Below are 16,388 nucleotides of genomic sequence, written 5' to 3' on the forward strand. Positions count from 1 at the left end.
TGTGCGTTGAACATTTCGCGTGTGTTGAGCGAATGGGACATAGGTACGTTGAAAGTTCGATATATATTATATCATCTACCGTGTCGACGAGACGGTGTGATTTACATATTGTACAATATCCTATGAAAATTGTTTACTCTCAAAATATTGAACAACAATTTGCGTATATGTACATATATCGCATAATGAATTCTGCGAGCAAACATGCGTAACAAAGTTTTGCTCGTGGAAGATTATAGTCATATTCACAACGTACTAAACTACGTTAAAATTAGTAAATGATAGACGATGGGCTTGGATCGCACGAAAACTGTCGAAGTTAGTTATGTCAATGAAATTATACGATTCACTTGATACGGATACCATCAGATCGATCAAATACGATACAGTCACTGTCGAACCTGTAGCGCCTCGTCCATGCAATCATATCGATAAAATAAGATTTTAGCGGCCAGAGTCCAAAGTTTCGGATCTAAAGTCTAAGGTCCTGAAATTCTAGTCTGAGAGTTGTAGTGTGATATCCCGGATCTGAAGTTCGAGATTTTGAGTATAGATCAAATCGCAAAGAAATTGTAAACTTCGATTAAGTTTCATCGATCCGGTGGGATCTATTCAAGATTCTATAGATATAGTGATGCCTCTGTAGGAATTTATCAATTTAAATTTTTGTATTGACCTACTGTATTTTTAGAATGCAAATGTACCAATGTAATGTAAATCCCATAGTAAATGTTCATAAATGTAGAGATACTAAATGTGAATGCTTATAAATATGTAAATATTCCGATATATTCCCCAGACATTCAGTAATCGATAATATTAACGACTTAATACATCAGGTGAAAACTTATTAAACTTAAACGCAAGATGTAAAAAGAGGAAAGTCACATTTGGTATTCATGCCAGGACAATATGAAGTTTATAGGCGCTTAACGAATAAGAGGCTAGTAGAGTGGAACGAGATATTCGTCGGTTTAATAAACATCGTGCCGCACAATGCAGCACGAAAAATCGTCGCTTCTTAAATTAATCCTATAACAAAATGCTGAAATCTGTCGAAATTCCCCAATTATAAAGCGTAATTTAAGTGAATAAAACAGGAAGCAATATTTCACATTCTCATGCATTACAGTGAGCTTTTTCAAGCAAATATTCTCTTATTATAATATAACCATATTAATAACTTTTTCTCAAGACAGTAATAACAACGATAAAATATCCTCGTGACTTACATCGCAAACGAGCTGCAGAGCAATAGCAAATAAACCGGTGTAATATATTCCATCATGGCACACATTATCCTGTATCACTAGGTGTGCACGAGGAATTCGTTATGGCAAAGCTCGTGCGTACGTGGCAAACTGTTAGTTCTTGGTAGAACTCCGATTTCGTATAGTATATTTGCAACGGAATTTCTATTACTCTCATCAATTACTATTATAATTAACAACAAATAAAAGAATCGAAAGACGATCTACAGATGAAAGACGAGTAAAACACGAGAGAAGAAATAGCAACGACGTTTAAAAAGCTCATTATGCTCGTTTCCATGCAACTTCCCATTCGACTTTCAGTTTATAGCGGCTCGTAATTTTATTTCAACCGACGATAAAGCGGTCTCGCGCTTATATTCTACGAATGGCGTTCGCCATGACACGACGACGAACGCCGCGTTCGTGATCATTATGCAGCTTACACACGTACCGTGGCCGTTTGAAGAGGGTGATTAATCGAAACAAGATTGTACTCGAACCTGGCGCTTCGTTGTCCCTTGGACACGAAATACTTTCATTAACTCGACTTGTCGTTGCGATTTCCAACGCAAACTTTGTCCGGTATGACGACCAGGTCCTCGCGTTTGATCGACAACAAGCAGTCCGCTATTGTAAATGCGGCCATAAACCTAGTTACTCTCCGGTTCACGAACCATGGGGTTCGTGGAAATTCTGCAGAAGCCAAATTAGATTAACCCGTTGTAACCAGACTGCGCTGAATTGTCCCGACGCCGATTTATAGACGTACACAGGAAACAGCGTATTGTCCTTCCTCCTGTATCTCCTTTCCCTCCCGTTTACTGTGAATTTACATTTGAGACTCTACAATGTCCACCGAGTTGTTCGCCTTTTTCGCGCCTGCTGCGCGCCCTCGGGGTTTTCGCTTCCGGCGAAACAACGCTTCCTGTTCGTTTCCCGACGTGCTCAGGACACGCACGAACGCTTCAGGGACTACGTTTGTGAAATCACGAAAATGTCCACGATTTTCTGAGAATACTTTCACCAAGGGATGTAAAAAGATAGCGAGCTGTTTCGTGTTGTGCTACAAGACAAAATAATAGGGTTATAAAGGATCGTATTAGTTTTATGGTAATGTTTTGAGGATTTTCCGACAATTGTATACTGCGAGTGAGCCTTGCTAAGGGTCCTTGAGCGAGCCGACTGCTTGGCATTAAAAGAGGAATACATAATTACACGAGGTTAGAGTGGACGTGACTGGATATACCTTAAAAGTGCCTGCGTAGTTTACTCGAAGTGAATGAAAAAGATTGTAGAATAAGGAAAGAAAGATGAAACGTATTACATTGCGTACACGTTGCAACTTAGAATTTCTTGAATATATTTGACTACAAATACTTTTACATTGATGTTGAAATTGCCTCATATTTCTGTGGTTTTACATTTTTTAGAGATATTATGATAAAAATTCCGACGGTAATAAGTAAGGAATATGTTTGTCGTATTTCATCGCGTCACCAAGAGAGATCGCATCTGCGTTACGACTTTCGCGCTCTCACGAAGCCACGCAAACTTCGTTTGCCTTGCAATTACTTCGTTTACTTGGGTAGCTAGATAGACGTGTCCCTTCTTGCAAGGGTCTTATCCGAGGACCGGTAGTCGCAATGTGGTTACGACTAAAAAGTCATGATCGAATTGGTGGCGATACCCAACGACGAATAACAACAATATTCAAAGGGTGATCGTTAAGTTACATCGATGTGACGCTTAAGGTTCGATAAAAACGAACGACGCCACAATGTAAAATCGTTTTGCGATTTTTTTTTACATTGCATCGCAAAACGATTTTACGTTGGCAAACTTATGTTCTACGCGTCATTGGCTGATTTATCAATTCGCATTTATCGCATACTTGCGTACATTGTATTTGTAAAGACAAAACTAACAAATCACGCAGTGTTACCACTGCGAGATTGCTACAACGTCGTATTACTCGACTGTAGTATAGTTGCGTAATCAAAACTGACACACAAATGCTGGTATTTTCCTGAGCGAATCTGTTTCTCGCGACTCGCGGTGTCCTTGTTCCACTGAATAGAACGCGCTGTCTGACCAAACACTGCCGTATCTACTTAAGCGTTAATGATCGAATATTACAGGAATCGGAAAAAACCGGAAAGAAAGTTCGTTATTCCACATGAAATTGAATGACGGTTAGACAAACTGAACGCAATATCGAACTCATCAGATGGGTTTAATCAACTCGGATGATTCTATCTTTGAACTTCTCGCGAAACCAATCGTTTGTTGATCTTTAATTAACTTGAATACTCGCCAGCCAAATGAATGGGCTTTACAAACGGAGAAATATTATTTTTTCATGCGTAGCAGCATAGTTTTCTCAGTACGAGAAACTTTATTGCGTACCACAGGTAAACATGAATCACGCTGTTTGTGCGCCGTTTAATAATATGAAACCGTCCGCGCGTACAAGGCGAAACTTTGCTCGAATTCTTTAGAAAAACTTGCCGTAACAAAATCTTTGAATTTCTTCATTTTTCAATTTTCGCATCCAGCTAAAATGTATATGGACGAAGTTTCTATGTACCACGTTATTACATTTCAATTTTCAACCCGTACAATATCCAGTTCGTATCGGTATTTTTCTCCGTGATTATCGTTAATTCGTGTCCCATTAACTTGTATCACGGGACAAGCCTTTATTCTTTGGCCCAACCGATCATATTCTAGATTATGTTATGGGTTGCCTGTTCGATCCCTCTAAACTTTAATTGACGTGGATGGACGCGAGTATTAAACCGCATGGTCGTCAATCACAAAGGGTGGCCCGGCTGGTTACAGCCTCAGTGACATGAACAGGGATCCAATAGGCGGTTACCTAGCCGACTGTACTTCCGCAAAAGTAGTCCGCCGAGTGTACACTCTTGGTCGCATTGATATTCACAAAGTGGTTCCTGTTCAGGCTTAACGCGCGGTTGTCACGCCGCTGCCACATCACAGCCTGTTGTTTCGCGGTGAAAGTGTACTTTTGTCAATCGATATGCCATGTTCGTGCTTCCTTTTGACGAGCTATCCACGACTCTTATGTTATCCATCAATAAACCGAAGCTGCGCACAGTGAACCGTGCTATAGAAACTGGGCCCATACAAATGATAAATTTCGGCAGTGATACACGAATAAAGTGAATTTGAAATTTTACACCGAAAAATAGAGCCCAAGTAATGTTCGCTTTATATTAAATTTCGTATTTACACTTACAAATTTGCAATTTCTAAATTTATGTTTACGATTAGAAGCAGCTTAGAAATCTGATCAATATTCGGCAGATTACAACTTTCTCCCTGCTTCTCCTCTTCATCCCGTTGACTTATTAAGGCAACGAAAATGCTGTACTTTGAATCGATGTAAACGACGCTTCGATGAAATACATTTTTTAAAGTTAAATCCCTATATTTCTCGAAACTATACGGACACAAATTTTTTCATGCGACGTTTTATTAAATTGTAAATAACGATTCTGCAAATATTCCAACGCACGAAAGCTATAAAGTCACGCTGTTTTTACGCTGCAAGATGGAAGGGTAATTGGACGAAAAGTAGAAATGAAGAATAAAATCTGATAACAAGGATGCAGCAATATTCGTTGCAAAATTGCCTCGTTAAGCCGACGACGCGTATAGACTGTACTTGGTCGTTGCGAGTTTAAAACCGTGAACGATAGTTCGTTATTCAAACAAAAGAAAAATCATTCACTTCAATTACCCATGGCCGATTTCGAAACAATATTCCCCCTCGTCGAATATCGACGATCGTATTTTTGCATCGGTAATAAAATAACGTTGTTCGTTCTGACGCGTCATTATCGATATAAAACAGGGACAGATTAAAATATTACCGACCACGAACGTGGCAAATATCGTATATATATTTATCCTTCCAAGTAGGATTAACTTCACTGACAGCTTCGTCGCGGCACTTCGGCTTAAGGTATATTAATTGACGTACAAGTTGGCGCACCTCCAACCGGCGTCGAGTGACGGAAGTCAACGGGGGATCTTTTTGCTTTCTACTCGAACACCTTGTAACGATCAAGGCACGAAAGCGTAATTGAACGTTTCGTTCTACGATTACGTTGATTTAGTTACACTAATAATAAGAATAATAATAAGAAAGAACGTTAAAGTGTCTACTTCGGCTTCGACTATTATCTCGTGTGAAATGATTTTAAATTTGTGTAATTATTAAATTGTTTAAATTTTGAAGAACACGAAATATTTTTGTAAAACACGTGTTTCCATAACGAATTGTTAAAAATTATTATTCGAAACAAATAAAACGGAATATATATATACATAACTATATAGGAAGGTACATCCCGAATGATAACAAGCAAAAATACAGGAAAATGATATATCACTTCAATCGCTGCAATCATTTCGATATCGACGAACGTAAATATAGAAGAGTAATCATCGAATTTGATGTTATTACAAAGTAATGAGCAAATTTGCGTCAGTGGCTGTCTGATACGTGAAGCCGGCTTGTCCGATTACAGAAATCGTAGCAGGGGTTTCCTTTGTTTTCTACCGCAAATCCTCGTTAATCCGTCAAACCGCCGGATTACTTGGCAATTAAATCCCCGCGTACGTTTTGCAAGTGAAGCGTGTAACAACGGACAGCCTCGAATGGCCTGTTAAATTCAAACAAGCTAAGTTTAACAAGAAACTACGTTTCATACTGCCGTCGTGCTACTAACTTTTACCTTGAAATCTCTATAAAGTCACGAAATCCTTTTATTAACAATGACGATTTCACAAGCGAATAAAAGTGTTTAACAACGCTTCATGTAACGATCTCCGTGTATCGGTCACTATTGGTTTCTGTGGTAAACGGCGTTTCCTAGCTTCCGTTTGCGAAATTATTGAGAGCCCTTTGACTTTCACCCAGTGACTTCCATCATAAAAGAGCGCACAATCGAGCTTTCTGCCGTGAGTGAAAAGCCGCCGTTATTTGCGTGCTCTTCGCAAACGCTTGTCCCAGTCGACAGCTGTTACAAAGTATGCGCCTTGCTTCGTGGATAAACGTTTACTGTATGCGTCAGGCGGCCGTAAAGCGCATCGTACATGATCGAAATATCGACGAGTACGTATATCACTAGCAACGATTAATCCTACCTGCGATAGCATGCAGCTTTTCCACTTCGATTCTTTTATTCAGGATAATACTCGACAGACGAATGCTCTTTTATCTTCGTTCAATTTCAGGAAACAATATCTTCGCAGTTTTTCATTTTCACAGATTGTAACTCCATTCTCGTAAAATTCGTTTCATATTTTAAAACTATGTCGATCATACAAAACTTAAAAATCCATTCTTATTTAAATTCGTTCGTGTAAAACACGTATTTGGAGTTCCTTTCATCTTCTATGTTTTTGTTTTTTAATTTTCGTTTTTTACGTCACGGTGGCGAGTACGTAACTTTGGAATATCGTACTAGCTTTCCTAGTCAGTTTACGGTTATTTTGTAAAGGCTTGCAACGTCGAAATCGTGTTACGGGAACTAGCGGCGTGTCGTTAATTAAAAGCAAGGCAGCTAGAGGACACACGAGACTAAGCAGAACGCGTACATAGGTGCGCGAAACCGTTTAGAAATTCTACAAATCCGACTCTCTCGTTGCTTCCAGACTCTAAACGAAAAAAAGGGAACCGTTCCATCGTTGAAGAGAGTGGAACGTCGCTCGTAACGTTCAATGATATTCAATAGTGATACGATGGAAAGCTGTAAAAAGGGGAATGAGCCTTTTCGTAAGATCGATTGGATTGAATCACCCGATGAAGCAAATTTTTTCCCAACGATCGAAAAATCGCAGATTTTCATCCGTATGCTCTGTCACGGCGCCTTCTACGTATGGAAAATAGATCTGTCACTTTTTCCAAGATTTGACCCGATTCCAAAAGCGTGAAGAATCGGACGAAAATTCTCGCGTTTGAAACTCTGGTAAATTAACAAACGTTTTCTCGGGAAGAATCAACTTTGCAGAAATTACCTTTTAATTAGTATTTATAGCGAAACGCCATTGATACGTCTGTGTCGATTCAATATTTGACTTGCTGCAGTTGGAAATTAATCCGTTCGATAAAATCGAAAGTGTAAAGTGTGTCATGGAGAGAATAATGATCGGTTCTGTGATGTTTTAGCACACGGTGGGGTTTTAACTGTTTCAGTTGAAAACCTGGCTACATGGACGTGGCAAACGTTTTCATCCAAAGGGTTGGAATTACGGTCGAAGGTGAACCTGCAGGTAATAACGATTAGCAGAAAATCGCGATGGTTTCGAATGGGACGACGATGACGACGGTCGAAAGTTCGCGACACGTGTGGACGTTCTCGGAAGTGTTATGGATAGGAAGTTGCCAGGACGTGGTGAAACTCGGTCGCCGTTTACTGTGGCGAATTGACCACAGTTATGGTGTACGCAGATGAACACAGAGAATTACTGTGTTTCATATTGCGTGCAGGTGTGCCACACCCTTGCTCTTACGTGTCTCCGATGCACGTGTGTGCTCGTCGAGCCACGTACATGTCACTCAGACTCTGTCGTTTTGCAGTGTAGCGTTATTGGGAAACTTTGAATGAGTCTAATTAAGAAGTATACGATATTTGTATTTATAAACATCTCGTAGTATTTGTAGCTTAAACTTTGGAAAATATTAGTTACAAGTAATCGTAAAAATTAGTATTATAATGTCTTTATTTCACTGTCTTGAATATATACAGTAAAATTACCGAATTCACAGAGTTATTCAGAATGATACTACGATAACTATCTATTGTTAAATACCTACTATCTATTTCAATCTCGAAGCTAACTATAAAAAAAAAAAAAAAAAAAAAACAGCTGAATGAATAGCTATCGGAATTTTAGTAATAGAATGTCGCGTTGCAATTGCCCATCCAAAGTAAATCAAACGATCCTTCAGCAATTCTTTGCCCGTAACAGCCGTGATATTTCGGTCGAATCCGCAACCGTGTGTATCTAAACTATCGTTTCGACCGGCTATTGATTCGCGATTGGTCCCGAACGTCGAGGCCGGCTAATGCGTCCCCGGAGTTCGCACTAAAGCATCGAATCGATGTCTCATCTAGTCGCGTTCATCACGCCTAGAACGGACGTGTGTGAGAGACGAGGGGAGGGAAAAATGGGCAGAAGCGCGACGTTTTTCCGACGGTTTTTAATCGATGCACCCAATTACACCGGCTATATCGCCGTGTTTCGCAGCTAATTTCCCGTTATCGTGCGGGATAAAAGCGAGCTGGCTGTACCGGGGCCCGATTAACGCGCGGAATTGCACGGATCGGAGCATCAACCGTGCAACTGTATAAACTGCGTTTACGCTCGTCGTTTAGGCTGGGCTTAAAAGCTTATGATCGACGTACGCGACGGAATTCCGTCTAATTTTTCTTCTATTTTCAAATGTTTCGCGCATCGTCGATCTTGCATTAACATATTTGCCAGACAATGTCTCGCTTTGCATACAGCGTGTTCTGATTATCGGAAAAAAGTTTAACGAAAAATTATGTTACTGCGTTTTAAAAGAATTTTAGAATAGCGTTAGAGGTGCCGTGAAGCTAAGTGACTCGTGTACAGAAGAGCGTGTATGTACAGGGGAAAATTTAACTTTAAGAAGTTTCGTATAGACTAAAAATCTTTTTATAATAATTTAATTATGCGATAGAAGATATTTATCGACTAGCCTATGCTCCGATATTCTGTCGTGTAAGGTTTTCTTATGGCAAAGTGACAAACACGAAGTTGCTCTTATGTGTGTCTTTAAGTTTACTAGAGTTTCGAGAAATTGTTTGAAGCAGCTTTCAAAACAGCTATATACAGTTCAAAGGTAGTTAGTTGAAGTTCAAACGTGTTTGACACCAGACCTTTTTCCCTTTCGCTAGTTCAGTCGATTCTTCCGCCTTCTAATTGAGCAAATGTTGCTCATTATATTCCATTTTCCTATTTTTGATAGAAGAAAGTCTCGTAAACTATTTAATTTAACGAAGTAACTGCATCAGTTCGAACGAAAAATTTTACCTGCGGACTTTTTATTCTCTACAGGAACCCTTTTCATGCCCTCGGCATTAGAAAAAAAAGACATTATTGTAAAAATATCATTTTGTTTCGGTCGCGGTGGATCAAATCGGTATAATAACAATAATACGAATTCGTGAAAATTGCTCCAACAGAGAGTCACATCGTCGCGATTTACAGGGTGGACGGTTTTTATTACTCTTGAAATCCCTTTAAACGCTTGTAATCCAGCGTACAAACGAGCGCGAAATTTTTACGATCAATTTCAACTGTTTTTCATCAATAACAATGCTACTCTATAATCCTGTGCAAACTTTTCCAGCGATATTTCTATCCCGGTTTCAACGTTGCCAAGGAACGAAGCGATTCACGATCGCTTTTTCAACGATGCCTCGAACCAACCCAGCTTCCACCCGTTCCATCGTAACGCTGTCAAGCCCCGCAAAAAACTTCTTTTAACTTTCCCGATCTTCTACCTGCGATTCAACAAAGAAAAAACTAATGAGCATAAATCACCATACGCTTGGTTAACGAACTTCGTGGAGCGCGTTTCGAAAACAGCGTTTCCGCGGTGAACGAGCTCTATGGCCTTGAACAATTTTACGGCTTTTGCTCGGAAGAAATAACGACGCGAAATCACGTATCGAACGAGTCGGCGGAACGATAACAGCGAGAAATATCAATTCGTGTGTGTTTGCATCGTGATTCGTTATACCGTTTTGGCGTGAAACTGTCAGTTCTCCGCTTGGAAAACGAGCGAAAGAACACTTTTCCAAAGTGATTGTCAATCAACCGGATATGAGTTGGACGAGAAGCCACGAGATTATTCACATCCAACTTGGCCAGCCAATGTAATTAACGATCGAACCTTGACTCCGTAGCAGCCGAGAGTCGAGTGGCATTGATCGGACTAATCGGATCAACGCAAAAGATTATTATCGGAACGAGACCGGATGAAGATCCAGGTTATCCGTTTCTTTTCCCCGTCAATTTCGTTCTTCGTTGCCGCTGTCTCGTTCTATGTTTCCAATCATTTTTACGTCGAAAAAAACAGATCGACTTATGCTGCGTAGAACTTTCGAATTTCGATTATCCGTACGGTGAACTTTTAAACGAACGTTTGCTCGTGAAATGTTTCGTTAAGAAGCTGCAAGGATAATCGTCCGATGAGGATTCGTTGCAATTTTGCAGATAATTCGCTGTACCTGCGACGCGACGTTTTTCTAATGGGTTGATGACTAATATGAGCGCCATTTAACCTCGATAGATTGAAACAAAACAGATTTTACAAATGTGTTGCGGGTTGGATTTTTATTGCCTATAATTTTCATGGAATACTAGGTGTTTCATGAAACTCTACAGGGTGCCCCGATAAATCGAGGCCAGAACAGTACAACGTAGAACGAAAGTAAAATATAGGTGAAAAAGTTTCGCGTGATCCTACATCCGAAAATAATTTTTTACAGAGTTACGAGAAGCAAAACCGGAAGGACCGTGTTTATTGAATAAAGTTGTACGATGCTTCGTAGTTCTACGTAGCTGTTGGTAAACGAACAGCGATCTTATCAGTGTCAGGTGTTTTTGTATATGTTTATATTTTCATACATACGTCTATACTACGGTACCAGATAGTTTACTTTATAGCATTAGTGTATGGTGAAATGTTACATATGTATGAAAGAATATATGAATATAATGTGTATTTGTATTTAAACGAATGTCATACACATATATCTTAGAACTACGTAATAATACGAAACATCTGTAATGAATGTATTAAGACGATTGATCGATCGTAATAAGCAAATATCTTTAGATAATTGTTGCTCTTTGTATTTTTATGCCACTACTGTCGTTCAATGTTATAAGTAAGATAGACATAAATTATTGTTCACTTTTTACACCAAAACACATTGTATCTACCGTGCTTCAACGCGACACGAACAAAGCAATTCTTCCCATTTTTATAACACCACAAACGATGGCAAATGATGTTTTGGCGATACGTCTGTTTGCAATCGCTAACGAGGACAGTGAATAAATACCGCATAATCCGAGATACGCGAATTCGGGTCCTTTTTGTCGCTGCGTAAAAAGTGCTAGCCAGTTTGAACGATCGAATATATCAATATTTGCCAATCATTCGATCAACCAAACGGACAATCCTCTTTCGATCATATAAAATGTTAATAAGGACAAAAATCAACGAACTACTCACCGACCTATTTTTTGTTGGTCCAAGTCGTCTGGTGGCCACGTGATGCAGCCGTGGTCTCGTCATAAATTATGTAATCACCGCGGCGACATTCGGGAAACGTACGTTCCCAGTGGCGTTGCATTAACGTTGCGACGATTCATATTCATGCGACACAGCTTCAACGAGACACACGTTAATAACGCCACATACGCGCGTGCGTGGATCGACCGATGAAAAAATGTCGTTGGTCGAACGTTTGAAAGCTTTCTTCGAACTTTTCCTCTCCGATTAGTACGATTTTCGCGGCCGTAAACGTAACGAGCTTATCGAAACGAACGTCCGATTCGTCGAACAAAAATCGCAATCGCGAACACGTTGCGCGCACTTTCGCCGTTACTGTTAATTAATCGATCGTTACACGACTTACTTACGCAAATCAGTTTACATTATAACGGGCCGGACGTTTAATATGCAATTTTCGCAGGACGGTGCCGGTGGATCGCTTAAAACGCAATTTCGTCGAGCGCCACGGCGTAAATATTCATGTAATTTTGATGCACTCCATTTAATGGGCCGCGATTAAAAATCATTTAACGGCACAGATTTTCAGGCCGCGCGATTATGCGTGCCGCGGACCGGCAAATCCACGAACCGTTCGCCCGGCTTCCAAATAAATATTATGAGCGAAACACTCGAGAGCCAACACGTAATTGCATCGACCCTGCTCGCGGTCGGCTACCGACAACACGTTCGAGAAACGCTTTGGAGGGTTGGAGGGGAGGGGCAAGAAGCAACTTTCGACTCGGTCTCCAACTTCGTACGCTCGTAATCACCCCGAAAGCTTCCAGTTATTATTATTGCTGGCGAGAAATTGAGCTTCCGATGAAATTTTGAAGGCGAACTTGCGTCAACGGAGGATGGGAAGGATAAAGAAAAGTTGCGAGAAGAAAGCGTCGTGTTCGAGAAGGAAATGTAACTACGTGATTCGATAAAACGGAGAAAGCAAAGTAAACTATAGGGACAGAGGAAATATACAGAAGCAAAGATGAAATATTCAAGTTGTGGAAACTAAATTATTAAAACATGGCAAAGTTCTATCGAAGCCCGAAATATTAACGTTTAAGAGAAAAGTAAGAAACGAAAATGGGAAGAAAAATCGGCAATAACGGGGAAGAATATATAGCTGAAAAATTTACTTAAACTACGCCGGTGCGCTTCTCCGATGACAATGAACTTTGCAGAATAATACACGCACGATGTATGCCTCTGGCGTGAGCGTGGATGAAACTGAGCGCCACGATGAAAATTATGTTTGCATAATTTTCAATTTTCCCAGCACTCGCTGGCGGAACAGAAGATACAGTGGCACACCATACGAAGATTCACGTGATTACAAAAATCTAACGATCGCCGTTTGTGTATCGAGCAATTCGTTGAACAGACGGATCGGTGCGAACCAGAAATTAACGTGGCTAATCTAACCGCTGTGAAACGTTATCTTTTTCTCCTTTTTATTATTCCATCGACCATGCACGCTTTCTATCGAACACGACTCGACACATTTTCCCTCACGAACGAAACGCCGGTGAAACATCGACTTATGTCCGCGAGATCATACCCTTTAATACCCGACCAGAAATTTCGTATCGTTTATCAAGATTATAATCTTACGATTTATTTCACGAATACTCCAATCATTTGTCAATGAAAAATCAGCTAAAAACACATAGAAGGATCTATCATGAAACGACTCACGCCACGTTCAGCCGTTTTCTTTGCAATATTTCACTGACAACGAACAACGCGATCTTTGCACGTGAACAAAGTCTCAAAGAAGTTCTTTATTTTTACTTCCTTGCCTATTGTCGTACACTCGAACGAGCTCTAGAAACGTTGCACGTTCCCGACATGTGAATGCCAGCAATTCGATCGAGCTCAGTTCGAGCAGTGTCACTCGTGGTCCCTTGCGATCCACCTTTAAGCGCGGATCGTGGGAACGAAGGGCGTCGCGTCGCGAATTGCACTGACTCTCGCAAATTCTCCGTTTCCCGCAGAAGCTTCCAATATCCCCACCCTGACAGTTTGGCCTTGCTCAGCGGAGCTTCTACCCCTCTTTCGACAACCGCCGCCACCACCGGGGCCGCCAACCCCTCTGTTAGTCGCTTTTAGCGCAAGCGCCTCTGCTTTTGTGTGGGCTCTGTCCTATCCTAATTCATATCCGCGTAAGTACGGTTATGTCCAGCCGACAGAACAACAAAAATTTCTCGTTTTACCACATCGTCTTACGGTTTTCACGGATTACGAGTCGCCGTCCGAGACCAACCACGTTTTTCTTTTTTTACGCGCCACGAGCGTAAAACGTTCGCGCGATCCTTCGCCTCTCTGCCAACTGCAACGGTTCGTCGTCTCTCCTTCATCTTTTATTCGTCTCTGACCTTCTCTCTCTCTCTCTCCATCGCTGTTCCACCCTTCCTATCCCTCGTTCCGTTGCCTGGGGTTTCTTCATGCACCGAATGCTTGCGGTCTCTGGTGAAATTCTTTCTCCCTCGAAGAAATTGAGACGTAGTCCGATCCGCGTCCTGATTTCGAGGCATTGTTCCTACAACGATTTACGATTTTTTGACGATTCTATCTAAATAAAGGAAATCTCTCGATCGGCGTTTATCACGCAGTTGAATCTCCATGGTTAAACGATGAATCCAACGAGAGTGTACTATGCTGGGAAGTGAACTTGGTACAATGAAAAAGTTACACGACCAATTAGCAACATCAGCCGTCCTCGTGACTTGTACAGTTTCTGCGAATCGCGGCTAACAACGAAGGCCCTTTATTCCGCAACGCAAGCATACGAATCCGTCGAATAAAAAGCGACGGAAGAAGTACAAGCTTGAAAAATCAGGTCGTTAGATTGAGAAATCGAGTATAGTCGTGGCACATCATCCGAAGTCTTGTAAACAGGCACACTAATGAACCAACCTCTCGGGAACGTGGCTGCGGTTGTGGTCGTCGTATTTTTCGCTCATCGACGATGTTGCATGATCAAAACTACAGCTTCGCCGAGAGTGATGCCGGTGATATGAATACAGCCGCAGGCAGCTTGGTCGAGAATTAAAATTACCCTGGAGAATACTCGCTCGGCTTGGCTAGGCCTCTTCTTCCCACCTCGCTTATTATTTGCCAGCTAGAATAAACTGTTTCCTTCTTTCGCCCGACATATGCACCTTTACGCGTCTCTTCGCCGCTCCGTCTCTTTCTTCCGGTTCTGCTGCTTGCTCTTTTTCACTCAGCGCGCAGGTTCGCGTGTTTATTCCCTGTTCGTTGCCTTTGTCGTCCTATGGCCTATATCGCGTATTCTCTCTCCAGCTTCGCTATCTCTCGCTCCGACCCTTTGTTTCATTGGGAAACACCGAGCCCGCGGCTGATAAACCTGGCCAGAACCGTCCAGGGATCCTGCCGAATTGCACAAGTTTTAATTTCCTCTGGCGGCCCGACCCGCATAGACACAATCGCCGAACTTATTGCGCGTTCCAAGTTCCACGTTATTGCTGCGCTCCGGTTCTCTCTGTAACTCTTTCGCCGCCGAATTTCTTCGATTATTTCGAATCGATCCGGCGAGGTTGTTAATCTTCCACTTGCAGCGGACAGATTCTTGTAAAAATGTAATTTTATAATGAATAAAGCATGGTTAAGGCGGAGAATGGCTGGGTGGTCGTAGACAGCGAGAGGAATTGAAGAGAACGAGAGGCTAAATAATGCAGTGGTTCGTTTCTTCGGTAGCTGAAACGAAGAAACGATCCTTAACAATCTCGAACTAATGGCTGCTGCAAAATAAATATCTAACTCGATCTGGGAAATTGTATGATCAGGATAGTAGCATTGGGTAAGGCTGATAGGAGCGGAATCCTTGGAACAGGCGGAAACTTGGTGCTCCTGTTTTGTTCTTGGATTACTATATGACGCTGGATATAATAGAGTTTGTAGAGGGCTTTTTAGAAGCTTCGAGTAGCGGAGCAACGAAATGTCCTGTTTTAATAGAGATTGTAGTCGTTGAGGTAGGAACCATGGATTCTCTAACACGTGTATCGAATGCCACGAGTTGGTTATTATACGGCCGTTTCTTTTTGCTATGTCGCGGGAATAAATATCTTGCTTAGAGCAAAAGAAATTTCCATTTTGAAATCGAAACGTGGTATAAATCAACGAAATTCTAAACCAGCGTCAGATTTTGCCTGCCGTTAAGATTCATCGATGAAAGTTCGGATAGCTTTTCGGGGAAACGTAGGTACATAATGAAGAATACACTCTAAACATACGTATATACCATATCTGATTTGTGCGCTTCTAGAGAATAGACGTCCCTGCGGAGAATAGGAAGTCAAAATTGCACGTAATTTTGGAGTAGTAGTTGATTCTAATAGTCAATTCAGTACACCCCTGAGCGATCGTACATACCTGGCCGGAATTAGAATGCTTTCGAAGCATACTTCGATAAAAGTTTCCCTCGCTGTATCCAGCATTGTTGCACGATAAATGGACTGATGCGCGTGTAATAAAACTATGTGTAACAGCTATGCGTTAACTCCGCGTTTAGAATAGTTGCGAAGCATGAAATTGGATAACACGGGCCAGCAATTTCTCTTGCTAGTGAATCTTCATTTTTTTCATGAATTTTGAAATTTATCCAGCACGATATCGTCGACGGTCTTCAGAAGCGAGTAGCGCGCTGGTATCGCTTTCCGTTCGACGTAACGTTTGCCTGCCAAAGATCCACGACGATCATTGATCGACGAAATAAGAAATGCGAGCGGAGAAATATTTTGAAGCGAGGCGAAATATAAAAGAATCGAAGG

The 16,388-nt window shown here is 41.2% G+C and overlaps 1 protein-coding gene across 10 annotated transcripts in view; it reads right to left on the minus strand.

Annotated features, from left to right (window-relative positions):
• Nucleotides 1-13,582, minus strand: part of LOC100643756 — a 269,723-nt gene extending 256,141 nt beyond the window's left edge. For 3 of the 10 annotated variants that reach the window (XM_048413823.1, XM_048413815.1, XM_048413797.1), the window contains exon 1: nt 13,210-13,582. The gene's annotated coding sequence lies outside the window, so the exon portion shown is untranslated. Of the gene's footprint in view, nt 1-11,559; nt 12,399-12,734 lie in introns of those variants that run through there. The other 7 variants (XM_048413805.1, XM_048413804.1, XM_048413792.1 and 4 more) reach the window with 4 other exon arrangements.
• Between the last annotated feature and the right edge of the window lie 2,806 nt (nt 13,583-16,388).

Source organism: Bombus terrestris, chromosome 2 (genome assembly GCF_910591885.1).
Source record: "Bombus terrestris chromosome 2, iyBomTerr1.2, whole genome shotgun sequence".
Taxonomy (NCBI): Eukaryota; Metazoa; Arthropoda; class Insecta; order Hymenoptera; family Apidae; genus Bombus; species Bombus terrestris.